General features: G+C 40.0%; 1 protein-coding gene across 1 annotated transcript in view; it reads right to left on the bottom strand.

The window, feature by feature from the left end:
* Positions 1-23,679, bottom strand: part of LOC125397498 (EGF-like and EMI domain-containing protein 1) — a 660,639-nt gene that overhangs the window by 182,988 nt on the left and 453,972 nt on the right. The window lies entirely within an intron of this gene.

Genomic DNA, 23,679 nt, shown 5'->3' with positions numbered 1-23,679 from the left:
GGAAGAAAAACTGGAGGAGAGAATTACAATGAGCCACTCTCTCTGGAGAAGCAAACACTAGTAGATAAACACCTATTCTTGGTCTGACAGCGCTGAATAAAGCCAGTAATGGAGTTAAGACCTTGAGTCTCCTTCTCATGTGCTACAGTAGACATCAGAGCAAAGACAGATGACTCAAATGAAACCATGGCTTAACGTTCTCAGAAAAACATCAGTACATTGCTTCCCACTAATTTAGCTTCTTGTTCAAGTGGCTGTTACCTAAAACAGTGTGTTTGTATAAAACACTGGTTATTAACTTTTGGAATAAAATGGAAAATAGTCAAGAAAAATTTACAGTTACCTACTTTTTATTATCAGTAATAAATACTACCGAGATACACAAATATAATATTGATTTCTCACTGAAAAGAAATTTCATTTCCCAGCACTTACACTTTATTGTGCCTCAAGCAATCACTACTTCCATATTTAAAATTACAAGACAACAAGTTTCAGGTTGTCTATGAATTAAAAAGAAAGATTGTAAACTTTCTTATTTGGTGATTTGTATAAGTGGAAATGAGGGGTGAGAGTGATAGCAAGTGCCTGTAATCCCAGAGGTCTGGGTTGTAAAGCAAGAGAAACCTCAATTCCAGGTTAATCTAGGCTATAAAACTGGGAGGGAAGGAAGAAGGGAAGGGGCAGGGAGCAGAAAGGCTGCAGAGAGGGGGAAGGAAAGGGGGCAGGGAAGGGGCAGAGAGGGGGACATGGAGGGGGCAGAGAGGGGGCAGGGAAGGGGCAGAGAGGGGGCATGGAGGGGGCAGAAAGGGGACAGGCAGGGGGCAGGGAGAGGCAGGAAAGGGAGCAACATTTTTCTGAAAGCATCAGAGTAAGAGCTATCTCCTGGCTTGGGGTGTGGATTTCAGGGGGCAGTTAGACTCTTTTTACCCTTAAACTGAAACCCTTTGGGAAAGATATCTTATGTGAATAGTCTGCTAAAGTATGAGTCACTCATTGGAAAGTTCATTTTCCCATAAGGAACACAGAAAGCTACGACAATGACCGTCTGTACATATCTCCATGCCAAAACCTCAGGATTGGTAAGGAGAATTTGACCAAAGGTAGCAAAAGAGGTTTTATTTGCCAGGCATTGATTTTGTCTTTTTTCAAATGAAAGTGGCAGTATATTTTCCACAACTTGGCATATCTTTTGAAACATAAAATATTTTGGATGAAGTCCTAATATTCTGAACGTAAATTCTATTTCAGTGACAAGAATTACTAATGTGACAAAATGTGAGAATTTTTATTGCATTTTGAGTCTGTGGTAACCTAGTCTGTATGTCTTTTTCATATGAAATAAGGCTATATGAGAATTCTCTATTTGTTGCCTCTTCTTTGTGCAGGGGTTTAATATCTATACAGGCTGTGTTCTCACCTTTTGTCTTTGGACTATTGTTCTGTAGAGTTGAGATATAATTCTGAATCTTAACAGTCAACCTCTAGATTAGACATTCTTTCCAGGTCTCTCATTTTGGACATATAAATAAAACCCAAGCATAATATACTTTACATGATAAATGACATTGCAACTATCATGAATCATACACAATGTTTTATTTGTGTATATATAAACTGAAAAGGGTCTTAAATTATGTGAAAAGGCATAAATTATTTCTTCTGAGGTGGGCGGACAGGTGAATTCCATGACAGAATGGAGTTTCCTTTGATGGCATAGGTCTTTAGACAATTCTCTTAAAGCATTATTTTTATTTTATTGTCTGTGTGTATGTATTGCCTGTATGTATGTCTCTGGCTTATGAGCATGCAGTGCCCACAGAAGACAGCATCACGTCCCCTAGAACTGGAGCTACAGATGGCTGTGAGTCTCTATGTGGGTGCTAGAAATAGAAACACAGTCCTCTGCTCTTAACTGCTGAGCCATCTCTGCAGGCCCTAGACAAACTTGTTTAACTATATCTCTGGGGCTCAAGTTTGTTATAAGAGAGGAAACCACATAGATGTGTATAAAATGATGTAACTTTAAAATAAAGTTTACTCTGATAACTGCCCTCCCATGACTTACTCACAAAGTTTTAATACTTTCTCACCAAAGACGTAGTGAATCTTTTATTTTTTTCAGTCACTGACTATGCTCCCAAGATATAATGGTACAGACTTGACAATGAACTTTCTTGACAAAAGCTTTGAAATGTTTCTATTCTTAGTCAGTCTGTAACTATGCACTCTGGTGACTATACACATGCGTGCACACACACACACACACACACACACACACACACACTATCGACTAGCCTCTGTTCTTTGAGTGAGATAGTCAGATAGTCTTGGGGAAAATATTCTTTTTTTTTCTTTCAAGGTTTTCTTTTATATTGATTTTAGTGGGCTCTACATATTTCTCCCCTCCCCTTCTACTCTCTCCCATGGTCCCCCTGCCCCAATTTACTCAAGAGATCTTGCTTTTTTCTACTTCCCATGTTGATTAGGTCCATGTATGTCTCTCTTGAGGTCCTCATTGCTGTCTAAGCTCTCTGGGATTGTGAATTGTAGGTTGGATTCCTTTGCTTTATGTCTAAAAGCTACTTATGAGTGACTACATATGATATTTGGCTTTCTGGATCTGGGTTACCTCACTCAATGTGATATTTTCTTTACTTTTTTTTTAAGTAAGTTTTATTAAATTATAAAAGTTTCCATTTCCGCCCCCCTCCCAACACCCTCCCACTCCCCCCACTCCCCCTCCTCCTCCCTCTTCGTCCCCCAGGGCAGTCAGGGTTTCCTGCCCTGTGGGAAGTTCCAGTTCCTTTCCCCCTCCCTCCAGGTCCAGGAAGGTGAGTGTCCAAACAGACTGGATCCCCAAAATCCAGTATATGTAGATATTTTCTAGATCCATCCATTTGCCTGTAAATTTCAAGATGTCATATTTTTTCTGCTGTGTAGTACTCCATTGTGTAAATATATCACATTTTTTTTAATCCATTCTTCAGTCGAGGGGCATTTAAGTTGTTTCCAGGTTCTCGCTATGACAATGCTTCTATGAACATAGTTGAGCACATGTCCTTGTGGCAAGATTGAACATCCTTTGGGTATACCCAAAGTGGTATTGTTGGGTCTTGAGATAGGTTGTTTCCTAATTTTCTGAAAAATTACCATATTGATATCCAAAGAGGCTGCACTAATTTGCACACCCACCAGCAGTGCAGGAGTATTCTCTTTACCCCACTTCCTCTCCAGCATAAGTTGTCATCAATGTTTTTGATCTTGGCCATTCTTACAGGTGTAAGATGGAATCTCAGAGTTTTTTGTTTTTTTGATTTGCATTTCTCTGAAGGCTAAGGTTGTTGAACATTTTCTTAAGTATCTTTCAGCCATTTTAGATTCCTCTGTTGAGAGTTCTCTATTTAGGTCTGTACTCCATTTTTTACTGAATTATTTGTTTTCTTGATGACCAACATCTTGAGTTCTTTGTGTATTTTGGAGATCAGCCCTCTGCCCGATACAGGGTTGGTGAAGATCTTTTCCTATTCTGTAGGCTGCCTTTTGTCTTGTTGACCATGTTCTTTGCCTTACAGAAGCTTTTCAGTTTCAGGAGGTCCCATTTATTAATTGTTTCTCTCAGTTTCTGCACTACTAGGGTTATATTTAGGAAGTGATCTCCTATGCCAATGCATTCAAGTGTACTTCCCACTTTCTCTTCTATGAGGTTCAGTGTGGTTGGCTTTATGTTGAGGTCTTTGATCCATTTGGACCTGTGTTTTATGCATGGTGATAGATATGGATTTATTTTCATTCTTCTACATGTTGATATCCAGTTAGGCCAGCACCATTTGTGAAATATGCATTCTTTTTTCCATTTTATACTCTTTGCTTCTTTGTCAAAAATCAGGTGTTCATAGGTGTGTGGATTGATATCTGTGTCTTTTATTCAGTTCCATTGGTCCTCCTGTCTGTTTTTATGCCAATATCAGGCTGTTTTCAGTATTGTAGCTCTGTAGTAGAGTTTGAAGTCAGGGATTGTGATGCCTCCAGATGTTCCTTTATTGTACAGGATTGTTTTGGCTATCCTGAATTTTTTGTTTATCTACATGAAGTTGAGTACCATTCTTTCAAGGTCTGTGAAGAGTTTTGCTGAAAATTATTCTACTGCTGGCACTGATCAGGGAGTCCTACTGGAGACCACTTCCTCATCCATAAAGCAGGGTGATAAGGGGGTTCATGTGTACCATGCTACGGTTTATTGTTCCATCTTAACTTGTGCATACCTGTCCTCCTGGAACAGATGACTAATTCTTGAAATCATTGTAGATACCAAATGACAGGTCATTTTATGTCTTTATCTACTGGAGTTAACAACATACGCTCATGAGGTGAGAGTGTGGGACAGGAGAGGAGAGCAACAGAATTCAGAGGAGGACCTGTTTGGCTTGAAGTAAGAAGCAGGGGCGAAATGAGAACTGCCAGAAAGTGCTGGGCATTTAAAGGGGCAGTAAATGCAACGCATGCATTTAGATCTGTCCAGCTAGGCATCAGGGTTTGAACATGAAATGAAGTTGAAAAGCAAACCCCAAACCTCCTTTCTTTAGTTAGATAGTAATGTGTTCCTTGTCTTTATTTACCACATAGTCTTGGGCAGGTTGAAACCTAGCCGCCTGTGTTCACACAGCAGCCAAGCAAACTTACTAAAAGTTAAAAATTCGGTCATTTGTGAAGGGCCACCAAACATTAAGTTATTGGCGACTTCTTCCTTTGTTATCCTCTTTTAGAAGACAGTAACTTTGCTGGCTGTTGCAACATTGTTAAATCAGTAGTTCTCAAACCTGCATGCACATTAGAGCCACTTGGCACACATTTAAAAATGCTGATGCCAAGGTTCCAACTTTAGTCTGATCTAATCAGTCTCCTTATTAGGTCTGGGAAAGAAAGCAGTGTTAGAGCACACTCTAAGTGGTTCTAATGTGCAGCCTGAGCCAGGATCACCCGGTGTAGTCAGGGCTTTAATCACCCAGCGATGTTGTTAAAGGTGGATGCTGGTTCTCCGGCTCTGGGGCTCTGAGTTGAGATCCTGGTATACAACTAGCCCCAAGGCGATCTGGAAGCGATTGGCAGTGTGCCAGAAGGAGCAAGCATCCAAGTAATCCTGCTCAGCCCTGCATTTCAGAAGGATAATTGGTCTGAAGGTCTGAATCGATCATACAGTAGCTTAACCAAGTCGACCAAGTCAATCCAAATATCTAAATCAGTACTCCAATAAAATTCCAGACACGTGGATGTGGGTATGCATGTATACTTACATGTACAGACACATACTATAATAATGAAAATTAACAGGTATTCTATCACTATGAAATCTACAGAAACTGACTTCTCAAACTGTCCATAATAGCCCCTCTGATAATAGTATCACAGAAATGTCAGTGTTGTTTCTCTCGAAACCAATCCGCTTCTGCAAAATAGAAGGGAAGCTTAGATCTTTCCTCCTGGAGTGTGTCTGATTTAGGATGAATGTGAGCCGAGCTGGCATGGTGCCAGGCACTCATGCTGCGGCTACCACAAGTGAGTTTCCCTCCCTCCAGACTCTGCCCAACAGAGTTAAAAACCAGAAATGTCAATATTACATTAAAATGTTATTATCAAGTGTACTTCATGTGAAGAAACAATTTCTCACAAAACTCTCCGAGTTCTGTCTTCACATCGGATGCCTACACAAAGCTTTGCCCTTAGAATTGAGACTCCAGGACACTGCTGGGAACAATGATGAAGTCATTAGAAATTTTTTTTTCAGTATTATCACTGTGATATGGACCCTGGATAGCATACTGCAAGAGACTGTCAAAAACAATCAACTCTGTCTGTTGTTTTTCTTCTAATATCCTTTCTGCTGGATTTATCCTCCAAACTATTTCCCCAGATGGTCACAGAACATAATAGCTTAAAAGAATTCACATTATTATCCAATGTGCTTTGCGCATAAAAGCTCTCTGAGAGAACAATGACCCACTTTTGTTACTGTACAGTCGAAACTGTTTTATGCGATTTCTTTTTTTGTGGAGATTTTGTGACCATTTACCTAAAAACCAAAGTAAAACAAATTAGTCCTCCATTTGCCCCATAATATACTATTCTCTGAAACTTATTGATTGAAACTAAGCAGTGCTGGGGCTGGTGAGGGAAAACTGCCCTCTTCCTTCTCTCCCTTGCTACCTGCAGTAGGAAAGAGAGCTGGCCCTGCTTCTCACTAACTACAGCAAACAAAAGGATGGATGGATCCTGCCCCCCACCTGGATAGAACACATAAGCTGACTCTGTTGTTGGGGCTGTGGTGAGCCAGACCTTAGGGTGTGAGAGCAGGAGAGCTGACTCCACCCATCCCCCATCCACTCTGTAGCAGTCCCAAGAGAGTGCCTGGCACCTTGTCTGCCTGTACAAAATAGTGTAACTGGCCCTGGTGAGTGGACTGGATGGGAAACCTGAGAGAGAGCAAAAGAACTTGCCCCTTCCCTTGCTGCAGGCTGCTTTGGATCAAGCAGTTGAGGCAGTGCTGGTTGGTGACAAAGAGGGAAACCTGGTAGGCTGACCAACCCAGCTACCACCCAGGCCCAGAACCAGGGCTATGACTTGGCCCACCCCAACATTCACCGCACCTGTGAACTGTAGGAGCATGTGAGAGAGACAAACCTATAGATCCAAAACAGCAAAATCTCCGTAGCATAGGATAACAACAAGATATCCAAGAGGAGCCGCTGTGAGAACCCATCAGTGGATATGGCAGAAGACAGAGGCCTCAAACTAGACCAATGACTCATAGCAATGACGATGAATGGACTGAAGGGTAAACTGTGACTCAGTAAGGCACACCACAGATTCCGCGGTGAGAGTCTTCTCCTTTTCTCTGCGTATTTGTTTGGTTGGTTTTTAGTTTTCCTTTTAAATTTTGCATTTTTTCTTCTTTGGCAGGGCAGGGTAGTTGCATGGGCAGAGGGAAGAAGCGAGAACATGGGGAATTAAGCGGTATTGAGATGTATGATGTGAAATCCACAGAGAATCAACAAAAGTTGAGAGGAAAAAATAAGATTTTTTTTTAAAAAAAAGAAAAGCAAATAAGCAGTACTGGGGCTGAAGAGATGGCTCAGTAGTTAAGAGCACTTGCAGCTCTTGCAGAGACCCGAATGTGGTTCCCAGAACTCATACTGGGTGGCTCACGATAACCTGTAACCCCAGTTCCAGAGAACCTGGTCTCCAGTACCCCTCATGCATGCCATACACTCACAGACACACAGACCTGTAAATGAAAATAAAAATACAGATCTTGATGGAAACTTAAGGAAGTGTCACCTTTGCTCCGCAGACTGCTTTCTGGAGATGTTGGGAGTGGGTAGTGAAGGGCATGTTCTCCGCTGGACTCATGGCTCGTCAGTGGTGGCCACTCCATAGAGCAAAAGGATTTTTGCCTGCAGATCTTTAGTGTGTGATAGGCTGAACCAGCAGAACAACTTTATGTTGCACATACTCTGTAAGTATTCTAGGAACGAATCAGTGGATGAATGAATGTTTGGAGTAATTCACGTTGTGGAATTTGAGGAACTGGACCCATTATCTCTGTATCCTTTTTTTCACCCTTGTAAGAGATTTAAAAAGTTCTTAATATTAGGGTGTGTATGTGCCGGGGCACAGGTTACCACATACATGTGTGTGTGTGTGGGGGGGGGGTTCAGAACACAACTTGTACAGCTGGTTCTCTGCTTCTTCCATTATATAGATTCAAGAGACCAAAAAGCAGTTTGGGAGGGTTGACCAGCAGGGCCCTTACCCAACAAGCCAACTCTCCAGCCAAGATACTCCTTTATTTTATTCACAAGTACCTGAAAAATCAACCTAGGGGGTACTGTTGGGCTCATGCACAAGGCCAGTCAAGCAGCCACCAGGCAGCAGGCACAGAGTAGGACACACAGAAAGAAAGAGAAAAATCCCTGAGGTAAAAATGTAGATGATGGCAAACAGGTTAAGTCATAAGAGCTAACAGGAAATGAGCCCAAGCTAAGCTGATGATTCATAACCAATATGAAGTCTCCGGGTCATGATTTGGGAGCTGGTTGGTGGCCCAAAAGAAAACTCCTGGTACATTCATGTTCTACTCTGTTCATAATAGCCAGAAATTGGAAATGGCCTAGATGTGATTCAAGAGAGCAATGTCTAGTGAAATCATGATACATTATACAATGGAATATTATTCAGCTGTTAAGAAAAATGAGATTCATAGGCGAATGGATGGAGTTAGAAACAAATCTGATTGAGGTAAACCCAGACTCCAAAAGATTAACAGTGCTTGTTTTATCTTATATGTGGATGCTAACTTTTCAACTTTTGATACATGTATTTCATTTAGAATCCCTTCAGAGGCTAGATAAGGAGGGGAACAAGGGGTGGGAAATATAGCACAATGTTGTAAAGGAGTGAAGGAGAAGCTAGAATAGGAGGACTAAGTAGGGATGGATATAGGAGGACAGAGTGCAGCAGGGACTGTGAGGAGGATTAATAAACACTGACAGCCTTTACAAATCATAGGATGATGTGCTACCATTGAAATTTCCTAAATTACACATACATGAAAGAAACTTAAATGGAGCCATCACCTAATGAGGAGACAATGCTCCAACTAGACATCTTAGGCTAGCAAGTCAATCCTCCAGAGTCAGCAGGGGAGTATATCTTGAGGAAGGGGTCCCAGAGACCCTACCAAACATCGCAGACTGTTGCCACGTCTGTTGGGTACTCTCTACAACTTGATGGTAAGATTCTGTAGCTCAAGGCACCATTTACTTAGGTCATTGACTATGAAGAAAAGGATTTGGTGACTAAGTATCAGTTGCACCCTGGCTGGTTGGCATTTGTACTACTGGAAGGTATCCTGCATGCTACTGGAGAAGAAAAGTAATCTTCAATATCACCCAGCTACAAATCCTGAGACCTACCATAGCAACTTGAGTTCAAGAAATATGCAAAATGGACTCCCATGTTTTGTGTGCTTTTCTTTTGCTTGTTTTTTTTATATTTTTTGTCTTATTTGTTTAGATTTTTTAGCAAATGAACATGTGTGTGTGAGAGATAGATGGACACAGAAAGAAAAATTGAAGTTGGGTGGGTAGAAAGTGGGGAGGATCTGGGCAGAGTTAGGGAAAGAAATCTGTTCAGATTACAAGTGAATAACAACAACAACAGTAACAGAACACAGGGCACAAAAGAATTCCGAAATTTGCTGATTAACAATTTTATACATACAGTATAAACAATTGCCTACAGTAATGTTGAGTATCTGCCTACTTGGTAGACATCTATTTTTCTCCTCTCGTTCATATCACCTTCAGAAATTTCTTTGGAAGACTTTACCTCTGTTGTTTCAAGGAAGCCATGTGTTTTATGTAAGATTGAAGATTCCCCTCTTATATCCAGGAAGCCTTAATTTGGTATGATACCATCACTGGATTCTATCTAGTTTTCCATGTGGCTCTCTCATTAAGAATCAATAACTTATTGCTCTAGCTAGAACTTCAAGTACTATATTGAATAAATATGGAGAGAGTGAACAGTTATAAATATATTTTTTAGTTATTATAAACAATAAATTAGATATGAAATTTTACAGTCACAAAGATAGGATAGATGATAGAGCATTTTCTTTAATTTTGTCAAATACAAATAGACTATTATATCTGTAATTCTTTGTTACATGTAATTTTACAATGTTAAAGCTAAAAACCTTCCTTCTTAATAGACAGAAGACAGGAGGTGATGTGGAATTCCCCTCTGTATGTTGTGAATATGTTTTATTACCATTGGTTAATAAAGAAGCTGCTTTGTCCTATGGCAGGGTAGAAAATAGCTAGATAGGAAAGCCAAACTGAATACTGGGAGAAAGAAGGCCAAGTCAAGGAGACACCAGCAGCCACTGGAGAAGTAAGATACCAGAGCATTACCAGTAAGCTAGGGGACAAGTGATGATACACATTAATAGAAATGGGTTAATTTAAATGTAAGAACTAGCCAGTAAAAAGCCTGAGCCATTGGGACAGCACTTTTAATTAACGTTAAGTCTCTGAGTTATTATTTATAAGCTGCGATGGGGACTGACTGGTGGGAGAGAAAATGGCCCAGGGGACCAGACAGGACAGAGAAAAAGTCTTCTGGCTACACAGGAGGGATCATATGAAGAAAGAAGGGTCAAGATAATGATGGCAAAAACCAGAGAGACAGTTGGCCTGAACTAGTCGGAGCTCCTGGATTCTGGACTGACTTCTAGGGAACCTGCAGAGGCCCGAACTAGAACCTCTGAATAAAGGTGACAGTAGTGTGACTTGGTCTTTCTGTAAGGTCCCTGACAGTCAGATGAAGATTTATCCCTAGTGCACAAACTGGTTTTTGGAGCCTATTCCCTATACCGGGATACCTTGTTCTGCTATAATGCGGGGGGTGGGGGGGGGGAACAGGAAGGAACTGGTCCTGCCTCAATGTAGTTATCCCAGACTTTGTTGACTCCCCAAGTGAGGCCTTACCCCCTCTAAATAGTGGATGGGGGTGGAATGGGGTGAGGAGGGGAAAGGGAGAAGAGGAGGAGAGAACTGGGGTTGATATGTAAAATAAAAAAAATTAGATTAAAAAACTGAATAACTTCATGTGCGATACTGTCAGCACGAAGCTCAGTGTTCTCCTGCTTGGTAAGTTCCAGTGTGCAGAACTGAGCTAATTTTTCAGTAGCCCTTTTGTATGAATCAGGCTACAGTAAAGATGTTACCAGTGGGTGGGTCAAAACTAAATGACCCAGAGAGAACCAGAGACAGAGCCTGTGGTGGTTTGAATGGGAGTAGCCTCCATAGGTGGACATGATTGAATGCTTGGGCCCCAGTTAGCAGAACTGTTTGGAAAGAATCAGGAAGTGTGACATTGTTGGAGTAGGTGTGGGGTCTCACTGGGAGTGAACTCTGAGGCCTCAAAAACCCTACACTAGGCCCAGCGTCTTGCTCTCTGCTTGTTGCCGAAAGGGAAAGGCATAAGCTCTCAGCTACTCTTTGAGCATGCTTTTTTGCTTCCCAGCAAGATGACCGTGAGCTAGGTCCCTACAACTGTAAGCAAGCCCCAAATTAAATGTTTTCTTTTGTAGGCGTTGCCTTGGTCATGATGTCTGTTCACAGCAATAGAAACCCTAAATAAGACAGAATCTAAAATCGTCTCTACCTCCAGCTGCTCAGTTCAGGGTTCAGTGACCCTTTTGACTCTTTGAGCGCATGACATGTATTATTCTGTTGCTTATAAGAAAAAGTACCTCGAAGTACACACGCTGTAAAGTGAGTCAGCAGGAAGGAGTCACCAGTTCAAACACAGTGTCTGCATTTAAAAAGATGTGTTGTCTTTCTTCTCATGAAGATGGCTCACGGAGGTTCATCAAGGGCATGCGATTTGCACTTACTCCTTATTTATTAGAAAAACTATATTTCATCTAGACTTATGATGCACAGGCTTGGTGTCAGACATACAAGTGACAGGAAACAGATACGGGGATCTTGAGCTAGATGCCAAGTCAGGCTAGATAATAAATTTGAGCCTTTCCTGGGCATCAGAACAAAACTTTGTTTAGACAGAGATAGATAGACAGACAGACAGACAGATAACATTTTAATGAACCCGAGTATTTGTGTTAAGTGTGACTCATCTTGTATAACAAGGGCTAAGAATTTATCAGACTATTTGTAAAAAGTCCACGTATACAGTGCTGCAAGGACTGGTCATGCTGCCTACCGGAAGAGCTTTCCCCTCGCTCCATGATTGCCCTGAGCTCCAACCCCAGCTCCTGCTCTTCTCTGTACTTTCTCTGTCTCTTATTACTACAAGCCATGGCAGTTCCTTGTTGTTCAGATCCCCACAATTATGAATGCTGTTGATAAAAGAATAAATGATGGTAATTTTATAGGTACTTTTAAGTTTCTCTTTCCCAACATTTCTATAAAGAAAGTTACTCATTTTCTAGTCAGAATATTCACTGAGCAATAAAAGTGGGATATCCCAAGAAAAAAATGCAACAATTTAGGAAAGACATGAGTATAGCCTTTCAGAAATTTAAGAGTATACAAGGGAGTAAAGTTCACAGAGGATTTGTTACTTTGTGCTAAGAGCAGAAGAGTTTGCACTTTCATAGAAAATGCAATTAGTTCATTCTGTGTAAAGTAAGTGTTAAAGTAGAAAAAGATCATGTTAGAAACGGTACTGAAACTTGACCTTGGAGGTACGTGGAGGATTTTTTATGACATACTTAGAGATAATGACCTCACTCCATACACAATGGGCAATGGCAAAGGGAAGAATAGAGAAGTGGAAAGCTAAATCCAGAGTTTTCGATCACTAGTGTCAAAATACATATGAACATTAACAAAGAGCTGACCTAAGCTACTACTACTTATAGAAAGATGTAGGTTGATAAAAAAAAAAAAGTTTAAAGAAGAAATAAATGTGACTTAGTGGTTAAGTGGACTTGATGGAAGGGAGTGAGTTAAGGTCAATTGCCTTGAGCGATTGGATGGATGGTTTTAGCAGTCGCTGAAATAGCCCAATAAGAAAACTTTCGATATTAAAGCAATAGCTCAGTTTTGAACACAAATGATTTGATGGGCAAATGAGGTGGGGAGTTGAGGATATCTACTAGGCATCTGAGGACATGGGAAAAGATTATGAGACAAATATGAACTGAATTTCCCTTCTACCATTTATTGACTGAATAGGCCTTGGAAATCCATCCTTGACAGTTACCATCACCTCCATACATTCTAATTCTAAATCTCATTGGAACAGACTTATTTTTATTGCATGTCAAATCTGCTTCTTTCAAGTCTTCACTGAGATGCTGCTTCAATCTTTGTGGATGATTGCAATATCCTTATAAATTCTCCCACATATTTTCTTCCTAATGCATCCTATTGAGATTTTGAAAATAATAAAGAAAAAGGGATCAACGCCTGCATACCCATGCCTCTGCTGCCGGTTCTGTGTTTCCAGTCCCATCTACATTCTCTTACCCAATCTTCCCTAACTTTACCCAGTGATTTCCAATTCGTCCCATAGTCATTCACCTAAATGCCACAGGTTCTAAGGCCGTGGTTTTCCCTTAACAAAATTCAGATCTCTATGCCACACTTCCTTTGAATGTCCTTTTGAACTTATTAACTCAACTGTTGATATAAATCCCTGCATGTGCTCCTTGTGTAATATCTGCGCGTCCCCGCTAGTCACTAATGCCTTGAGGGAAGAGCTTCATTAGTTTATGTTCATAACAATAATCCCATTGTTTGACTCACACATGGTTCTCTAAATTTCTGATAAATGAGAACGAATCGGATGATCTGTATACAGATACTAATCCAGACCACAGGAGCAGGACAGGATTACTGCCTTGGAAAACACAGACGGACACCAACACTTAAGACAGGCCAAGAAAGAAAAACACAGAGTGCCGGTCCTGGTTAGCCTTACCTGTCAACGTGGTATATCCTAGAGTCACCTGGAGGAAAGTCTCAACCGAACAACTATGGATCCTCTTGGCTTGTGGTCCCATTTTGAGGGGAACTACCTTTATTATTATTTGATGCAGGAGAGTTTAGCCTACTGCGGGCTGCTCCATTCCTTGGGCGAATTGTTCTGGATTGTACAAGAAATTCAGCTAAGCACTGAGCAGGAATGAGTCATGAAGAGGTGCTCCTCCATGACTTCTGCTTCAAGTTTCTACTTGAATACCTGCTTTCATGTCTCTCAAAACTGTGATCCAGAAGTGTAAGTCGAATATACTTTCTTCTCCAAGTTGCTTTCAGCCAATGTGTTTTTATCACAACAACAGAAATCAACTACCAACAGTGTTCAAGAAGGGCAGATAATTAAATAGGAAGAAAACTAAAAGTATTTGGTGTCCTCGAAGCCAAGGGCACAGGAAAATTCTATATAGTGACATTGTTAAGGATCTGGAATTTTCCACAAGATTTAAAGATGTGAACTCTGCCAAAGTCACTTAGGAAGGAACTGGTATCAATAATAAGATTTTTATCCGTTGACTATTGAACATTCACTTTCTTGCATCTCTGTAAACTCTTTGATATACTATCTTAGTTTACTACTCAAAGTGGCCTAAACCAAGGTATAGAAAGCTATTTTGATGGGGAAACTGAACCAGGTCAAGATTTCCATGGGTGAGTCATGGGAATAAAGACCAATAAAGGAGATGGAGAGTTAAGATACACTGTTAGGAACAGCATGAGAGGGACTTTGGAAAATTACAGCTAAGAAGCCCCATAGTGGGGGAGAGACAGAAGACAGATATGCTATGCACAGAGAGGGGTGTTTTAGGGGGGATCAAGGGGAGAGAAAAGGGGCGAGCAGAGGGTCCTCGTGGGAAGAAGAGAAAGTAGGGAGAGAGGTACAGAGGCAGAGAGCAAGAGAGCAAAAGAGAGAGGAAGGGAGGAGGGATGAGGGGAGGGAAGAGAGAAGAACAGGAAGAGGAAGAAGAGAGAAAGCAGACAGAGTTTCTCCTTTCCAAGGGAGGGGCTAGTGCCTGTGTATTGGGCATGCGCAGTGGGGTGATGCACTCTGTCAAGGTTCCAAGGGGTGGGCCAAGTCTGTGTGGATATTAACATATACCTTGTTTGAAATATGTCTTAGCCATTTTTATTTTTTCTTCTGAGACTTCTCTCCTCAGCTGTCCATCAGGGAAATGAAAATGACTGAGATTTCTTCTTACCCAAGTCAGAATGTCTAAGATTAAGAAAATAAAAAACAGCAAATATTGGGACACAAGTTGAGAATGAAAAGCCCTCAAGCACAGTTAGTGGGAGGCCAGAGTGGTTCAGGAACTATGAAAATAAGTGTAGCAGCTCCTCAGAAACTGGAAATTGATTTACCATATGACTCAACTGTATGATTCATGAGCTATACCCGACGGACTGCTGCCTACTACAGACAGACATGCTCACCCACGTTCATGGAATCTCTGTTGACAATGCTTACAGCACAGGAATAGCCTGTAGGTTCACCAAATTGATGGGTGTATAATGAAAATTTGGTGCCTATATATAAAATGGAATTTTATTCAGGCATAAAGAAAAATTAAATCTGGAAATAAATGGATGGAACTGATTAAACATTACATTGAGTAAAATAATAAGATAGACAAATATCTCCTTATATCTTACATATAGAGTACTTGTAGAATCAAGGAAACTAGAAAGGGGTCATTTGTTGCTAGGGAGAAGAAAAATCTTAAGGAAGGAGAGATAATAGAACATAGATAATATGAAATGGAAAAAGGAGTAACGAGGTGGAAAGTTTAAGGGGGTAGAGAGGATGCATAACTAACACCAAGAATATTTAAAAAGCTGTAAGGAAACCTACTCTTTTATAAGCTCTTTCTCTATCTCTGCCCCTCTCCCTCCTCTCTCTCCTCTCTATGCCTCTCTTCTCTCTCTCTCTTTCTCTCTCTCTCTCTCTTTCTCTCTCTCTCTCTCTCTCTCTCTCTCTCTCTCTCTCTCTCTCTCACACACACACACACACCACACACACACACACCACACACACACACACACACACACACACACACATACACACATCAAACTTGAGTTACCCTACAAATGGCACTATACTTATCCCAGAATGTATTGGTTGCCAAATAAAAAGCCCAGAGACAGATGTGGAATACATTTCCTTGGGTTTTTGTTAGCGGTATCCCATAGACCCATAAACCAATTGGGTTATTCCTTTTGCTCTTTGTTCCCCAATAAGATTTGGTGACTTCATTGGTACTAATAAGGAAGTTTCTCTCCTGCTTCCTAGCTCTCACAGTATTGGATGGCAGTATGCTGAATGTGGAGTAAAACTGTTAACAAGAGCGTTAATGGGTTATTGAGTTTTTAAAGACATTGGAGGGGACTGGAGAGGTGAGGGTGTGATGGGAAACCTCCTTCAGCCTTTGAGAGATTGGACCAGATTAGGCATGACCTTGGGTACCAGAAAGCATGCAGGTCCACCTGCTTGCTCTTTTTCTCCCTGCTCATCACACCTGTATGTTGGATTCCGTTCCTTTTCTCAGTTGTCATCTGAGTTCCCCTTTAATAAAAAAAAAACCCTTATTATACCCTATTTGGAGCTAGTGTGGGATTTCTTTATTCCCCCCCCAACACATTCCTTTTCATCTGCTCCCCAACATGGGATTGGGTCCATGCTTACTATCACCCCATGATAGCTGGAAGTAATTTGAGAGGACAACAGCCCTTCTCCCAAGAAAGTTTGTCCTCAGGCTTAGGGACATCATTTAGGGGTTGATTATTACTGGTATAGGGTTGGCTGTTGGGGTAAAAATTTTGTAGATTCAGGGATCTCATAATAAAAATTTAAATGTGATAATATGTAGATTAGTGTGAGATTACGCACAACAATAATAATAATAGTGAGTAATAAAGTAAATACTTGTGAGCTGTAATTTATAGACAATTTACACTGGTATAGATTCTAGTATATTAATACAAATTCAAATTATATTTGTTATATTAAATGTGCTCCTATTTCTGTTTACAATATTTGAACACCCATGCAAAGTTATTTTGCCAGATTATATGCATGCATGTTTCTACCTCTGTTTAAGACATTTTGTATATTGACATAATTTTAGGATATATTTATTATATTGCAATGTACATTTCTACCTCTGATCAAGATACTTATACATTGTTTACATTTTGAGGTCATTGTCCTCATTTGCTGCACAGTTGTTTAAAGATTGCTTAATATTCTAATATCTTAGTCTTTAAGTTATATGGGTATTAAGCATTATATGTCAATAGTCACCCATATTTGTCATACTTAGCCTCATCAGGTTCTCTAGATACATAGAGATTGTATTCTGCATAGATAGGGAAACTTCAACTACTTCAAAGAACTGTAGAATATGTCATTTAAATAACTTAGGGTTCTGTTGACATGAGACACAATTGCTCCTGGGAACATCAGTCTATTCCCAAGAAAATGTTGAGCACCAAAGTTGCTCCATTTGGAGATTGTTTTCTTTTTGGCAAACTGGCCTTTGGACATGGAACTTCCCATGCCTCAACCACTGACAAAATGCACAATGTCCAGACTGCACAGACAGGATACAAGAAAAAAGACTGCCAAATCATGCCAATACAGACCAAGACAGTTCTGAAAATTTTCCAGCCTGTGAAAATGATCTCTCAGTTACTCTAGACCTTGGTCAAAGTTGGTTGCTCCAACATTGCAAATAAGACTTGGGTGACTGCCCAGGTAGCCAGTTGTTTCTGTCATCTACTGCACATTTTAGAAGTAGCTTGATTTCATTTTCTGCCTACTCAAGTAATATTATCTCCTTTATCAGGCCTTAGATGGGTAGAAGACTAGATAGTCATAGTTACTTTCCTCTCATGACTTAGCCAAGCCATTTCTAATACAAGACTTAGATTCCTTAGGATAAAATAATTATTAGAACATTTAGCATACGTTTCTTGCTTAATATTGTTTAAGCTGGTTATAAATCTAATTCTTATACTTAACATCTGTTTTTATTGTATATAGTTTTATATTTGGTTTAAAACTCTCTTATTTAGGTCAAAGGGGGAGGTCACAGGGAACCTACTTCATCCAATGGACTTAGAGAGGCTGGGCCAGGTTGGGCGTGGCCTTGGATACCAAAAAGCACACAGGTCCATTCTCTCTCTCTCTCTCTGTCCCTCTCTCTTCCTGCTCACCATATCTGGATGTTGGATTCCGTTCTGTTTCCTGTTATGATTTATGTGTTCCCTTTTAATAAAAAAATCCCTTATTATACCCTATTTGGAGCAAGTGTGGGATTTCTTTATTCATGTTCCTCTCAATCTGACACATTCTTCTTCAAGGGTGAATGAGGAAGAGGTAAAGGAAGGAAAATAGATTGATTCTCTTCTAGATTTCAGGGAAGAGATGAAGGTAGCCTGACAGCTGAGGTGGCCATCTCCTTGGGGAGATAAAATAGTAACTTCAGTCAGTTGGCTAGATAAATAGAAACACGGAACCAAATGTAGAGTCCACTCCTTAAGAAAATAAATTATTTCATTCTCTTAGTAATTTGTTCTGCTTTCCTCTGGGGCAGGCAATACTATTTAGATGCCAGTTAGCAAATGTTTCCTAAGTAAAAGGTAGAGATACACATGGGGAGAGAAAAGAAAAGCCATAAGACATAGGAATAACAACATGAGGCTCTGAAATTGAAACCCTATAGTTTGTAGTTTGCATGGGGAATTTTTTTTGTCTGGCCAACAATCATATATTCTGTGTATCTAAAAAGAGGAAATTAGAAAATGACCTGGAAGAAGCTGGTATTCTTAGGTTCTGGCAAGTGATAGACATGTTATCTTACCACTTTTGCCCTTCTTGAATTCCCATGAAACAAGAACTATAATAGATCTTAAGATGAAACTAAGTCTCCAAGAAGCTAATCAGTTTGCATGATCTTAATATTAATATATCTGGAATTCGATTTAAAAAAAATGTTTCCAGGTTCTGGCTATTACAAATAGTGCTGCTATGAACATAGTTGAACAAATGCTTTTGTAGTATGATAGACCATCTCTCGGGTATATTCCCATGAGTGGACTTGTAGGCTCCTGAGGGAGGTTGACTCCCAGTTTCCTGAGAAACCACCACACTGATTTCCACAGTGGCTGCACAAGTTTGCATTCCCACCAACAATGGATGAGTGTTCCCCTCACTCCACATCCTCTCCAGCATAGGCTATCATTGGTGTTTTTGACTTTAGCCACTCTGACAGGTGTAAGATGGTATCTCAAAGTTGTTTTAATTTGCATTTCCCTGATTGCTAAGGAGGTTGAGCATGATCTTAAGTGTCTTTTGGCCATTCGAAGTTCTTCTGTTGAGAATTCTCTGTTCAGTTCAGTACCCCATTTTTTAATTGGGTTAATTAGAGTTTTAGTGGCTAGTTTCTTGAGTTCTTTGTATATTTTGGAGATCAGATGTTTGTCTGATGAGGTGTTGATGAAGATCTTCTCCCAGTCAGACGATAGCCTTTTTTGTTCTAGTGACAGTGTCCTTTGCTTTACAGAAGCTTCTCAGTTTCAGGAGGTCCCATTTATTCATTGTTTCTCTTATTGTCTGTGCTACTGAGGTTCTACCTAGTAAGTAGTCCTCTGTGCCCATGTCTTGTAGACTACTTCCCACTTTCTCTTCTATCAGGTTCAATGTGGTCAGATTAATATTGAGGTCTTTAATCCATTTGGACTTGAGTTTTGTGCATGGTGATAGATATGGATCTATTTTCATTCTTCTACAGGTTGACATCCAGTTATGCCAGCACCATTTGTTAAAGATGCTTTCCTTCTTCCATTGTATACTTTTAGCTCCCTTGTCAAAAATCAGGTGCTCATAGGTTTGTGGGTTAATATTCGGGTCTTCTATTCGATTCCATAGGTTGACTTCTCTGTTGTTATGCCAATACCAAGCTGTTTTCAATACTGTAGCTCTGTAATACTGAAGTCAGGGATGGTAATGCCTCCAGAAGTTCCTTTATTGTATAAGATTGTTTTGGCTATCTTGGGTTTTTTTGTTTTTCGATATAAACTTGATTATTGTTCTCTCAAGGTCTGTGAAGAAGTTTGATGGGATTTTGATGGGGATTGCATTGAATATATAGATTGCTTTTGGTAGAATTGCCATTTTCACTATGTTGATCCTCACAGTCCAAGAGCAAGGGAGATCTTTCCATTTTCTGGTATCCTCCTCAATTTCTTTCTTCAAAGACTTAAAGTTCTTGTCAAATAGGTCTTTCACTTCCTTGGTTAGAGTTACCCCAAGATATTTTATGCTATTTGTGGCTATTGTGAAAGGTGATGCTTCTCTGATTTCCCTCTCTGCTCCTTTATCCTTTGTGTATAGGAGGGCAACTGACTTTTTGGAGTTGATCTTGTATCCTGCCACATTACTAAAGGTGTTTATCAGCTGTAGGAGTTTTTTGGTAGAATTTTTGGGGTCACGTATGTACACTATCATATCATCTGCAAATAACGAAAGTTTAACTTCTTCCTTTCCAATTCAAATCACCTTGATCCCCTTATGTTGTCTTATTGCTATTGCTAGAACTTCAAGCACTATATTGAAGAGGTATGGAGAGAGTGGACAGCCTTGTCGTGTTCCTGATTTTAGTGGAATGGACAAGAAGTAGACAAGATTGCCAGGCAAACTTGGGTTCACAGAGGGGGGGTGGATGTAGGGGAGATGAATAGAGAGAAGGGAGAAGGGGAGGATTCGGAATAGCTTGGGGGAATGGGATGGGTGAGATGGAGGAAGGATGGATATGGGAGCAGGGAAGTAAATATCTCAACGAAGGGAGCCATTTTAGGGTTTGCAAGAGACTTGATTCTAGAGGGGTTCCCAGGACCAAGGAGAGGTCCCAAGATTGTTCCCTGGGCAGCAGAGGAGAGGGTGCCTGAACTGGCCTTGTCCCATAGCCATACTGATGAATATTTAGCATATCACCATAGAACCTTCATCTGGCGATGGATGGAGATAGAGACAGAGACCCACAATGGAGCACTGGACTGAGCTCCCTAGGTCCAAATGAGGAGCAGAAGGAGGTAAACATGAGCAAGGAAGTCAGGATCACAAGGGGTACATCCACCCACTGAGACTGTGGGACTGATCTAATGAGAGCTCACCAAGGCCATTTGGACTGGGAATGATGGAGCATGTGATCAAAATGGACACTCTGAACTTGGCTGGCAATGAAGGCTGACTGAGAAGCCAAGGACAATGGCAATGGGTTTTTATTCTACTGCATGAACTGACTTTGTGGGAACCTGGTTTGTTTGGATGTTCACCTTTATAGACCTGTATGGAGGGAGGAGGACCTTGGACTTCCCCAGGTGCAGTGAACCCTGACTGCTCTTAAGACTAGAGAGGGAGGGGGAGGTGGGAAGAGGGAGGGAAAAGGGAGGTGGGGAAGTGGTGGAAATTTTTAATAAATAAATTAATTAAAAAATAAAATAAAATAAAAAACAAATGACTTTGCATCTGTTGTCAACACTTTTTTAAAAAGCAAGATTAAGGTTCATGTCTATTAATATCAGTATTTTTCATAATATTCACTTTGCTCTTGGAGAACAGGACAGAATGTTATCTAATATGAATTCTTCTCCCTCACAGGAAATAGCTCTTATTCCGTCTAGAAGGTGTTTCTCTGCTCATTTGAGTTGTGGATAAGAAATATTTGTTTTTTTGAGATAGAGTCTCACTTTGGTTGGCCTGGGAACTCACATTTTAGACTAGGGTAGCCTCAAACTCACAGAGATTGAATTGCCCCTGCCTCCCAAATGCTAAGGTTAAAGGAGTGTACTACCATGTCCAGCAGTAGGTAAGAAATCTTAAAACTCAGTCTAAGTGGAAAACTGATGTCAGCTAATCTAGTTTCTACAACTGAATTAGAATGAGGTAAAAAGACCAATCAATAAATATTTATTTATTGATTCATTTACTGACTTACTTAAAGCACCGCTTATATTGCCAATCATGACATCACTTCCTACCTGGAATACAATAGCTGGAGAACAGCTGAAATGAAGGGTCTTTGCCCATAACAACCTGCTGATTGCCACACAAGATTGCTTGTAAACTCTTCTTGCTTGCTCACCCACCTTGTGGTTTTAGGGTATAAAAGGAGAATACAAACTGGCTCTGAGACTGAAACCTTTCAGGAGCTTTTCTGGCTTCCACCCTCCAGTGTTGTCTCCTCTCTTCCACTCTCAATGGTGTTGGAGTGCTTATTCCAGAAACTCTCCACAACTCGATAATGCATTGATTATAGACTATGGTTTAATGGTAACAAATACAAGAATACCTTAAGTAGTTGCTTGTGTTATTCTACAGTCTTGTATGCTTTGTATTTTTGGAGTGATAGTAGAATATAGTTAAATTGTTTGTCACTTCCTTAGCTCATCCAGTAAGACTTTTTATGGCCCTGCCAGGAACCACTGATTAACCCAAGTAGAAATAAAGGATCTCCAACAAGGAAGTTCTCCAGTCTTCTCCCTCTGCAGGAATCTCTCCTTCAACCTGCTGATTCTTACTAACCCTAACCACTTTCAGTTGCCTGGAGCACATTGTTTATCCTTCTTAAACCTCTTTCTCCTCCCTTTTCTTTGTACTAGGTTATTATAAAACAATGGAAGGGAAAAAATTCATAATTGTGGATCACAGGAAGCATCTTTGAAAACATACAAATACTATAAACAAGATAAATAAAGAGCAATAAAACAGCAAAACAGTTGACTAATTTAATCATCTAGCAAATTTGGTACCTTTTAATATCTGTTCTTCACTATGAGAAGTTAGCTACACTGGTTGATAACTCTTTGATGGAATGGATGGTTATATTTTGACTTATAATTTAGTTCATGTTTGTGTTCTTTCTCCCCACCTTTCCTTACCTAATATTTATAAAAACTAAAAGTTGAACTTCTAAATTTACTTCTCTTTGTTCTTTTTTTTCTTCCCTCAATGAAATCTCCAAAACGATCAATTTAATTGAAAGTGCACCTTTAAACTATCTAGGATTTAAGCATTTAATTAGAAATCCATTAAAATAATTGTATTCCCTTTTAAAGTAGTCACGTACCCTGTAGTTAAAATTGACTTCTATTATTATAAAATAGCTCGTATATAATCTGATGCTATACTGTTTTAAATTATCTCAGAAATATTAGCACTTGCAAATTAAGTTAACTTTCCTGGATGCCATACCTTAAAGGTAATGCTTGCAAAATGGGAACACAGCGTGGTTATCCTTCACATCCCTTTGTGAAGCTCAAACAAGAAAACAAAGAAAATAACATAACAGTCTTCTCCCCTCAAAATTTAAGAACCTTATAAAAAGTTTAGCTCAAAAATTTCTAAGTAATTTTTAAGTGACAGTTTACTACATGAAATCTATTCTAAAGAAACTAGGAGCAAGTGAACACTAAACTCCATTGGTCAGGGGGCAAAGATAAGACTTTATCTCTAGACCAAAGCTTTGAACTTTCCTGGTTTTTTATTGGTATTTATTGAGCGCCACATTTTTCTCTGCTCCCCTCCCTGCCTCTCTCTTCCCTCCTTAAATCCTCCTCCCTTAAACCCTACCCTCTTAAATCCTCCCCCCTTAAATCCTCCCCCAAGGTCCCCATGCTCCCAATTTACTCAAGAGATCTTGTCTTTTTCTACTTTCTGCTTCCCATGCAGATTAGATCTATGTAAGTCTCTCTTAGTGTCCTCATTGTTGTCTAAGTTCTCTGGGATTGTGGTTCGTAGGCTGACTTTCTTTGCTTTATGTTTAAAAACTACATATGGGTGAGTATTTGTGATAATTGTCTTTCTGTGTCTGGGTTACCTCACTCAAAATAATGTTTTCTAACTCCATCCATTTTCCGGCAAAATTCAAGCTGTTGTCATTTTTTTCTGCTGTGTTGTACTCCATTGTGTAAATGTACCACATTTTTTCTTATCCATTCTTCAGTCAAGGGGCATTTAGGTTGTTTCCAGGTTCTGGCTATGACAAACAAAGCTGCTATGAACATAGTTGAGCACATGTCCTTGTGGCACGATTGAACATCCTTTGAATAT

Source organism: Myodes glareolus, chromosome 20 (genome assembly GCF_982192425.1).
Source record: "Myodes glareolus chromosome 20, mMyoGla1.1, whole genome shotgun sequence".
Lineage (NCBI taxonomy): Eukaryota > Metazoa > Chordata > Mammalia > Rodentia > Cricetidae > Myodes > Myodes glareolus.
The sequence above is the reverse complement of the archived record's forward strand: the minus strand, read 5'-3'. Positions and strand labels throughout refer to the sequence as shown.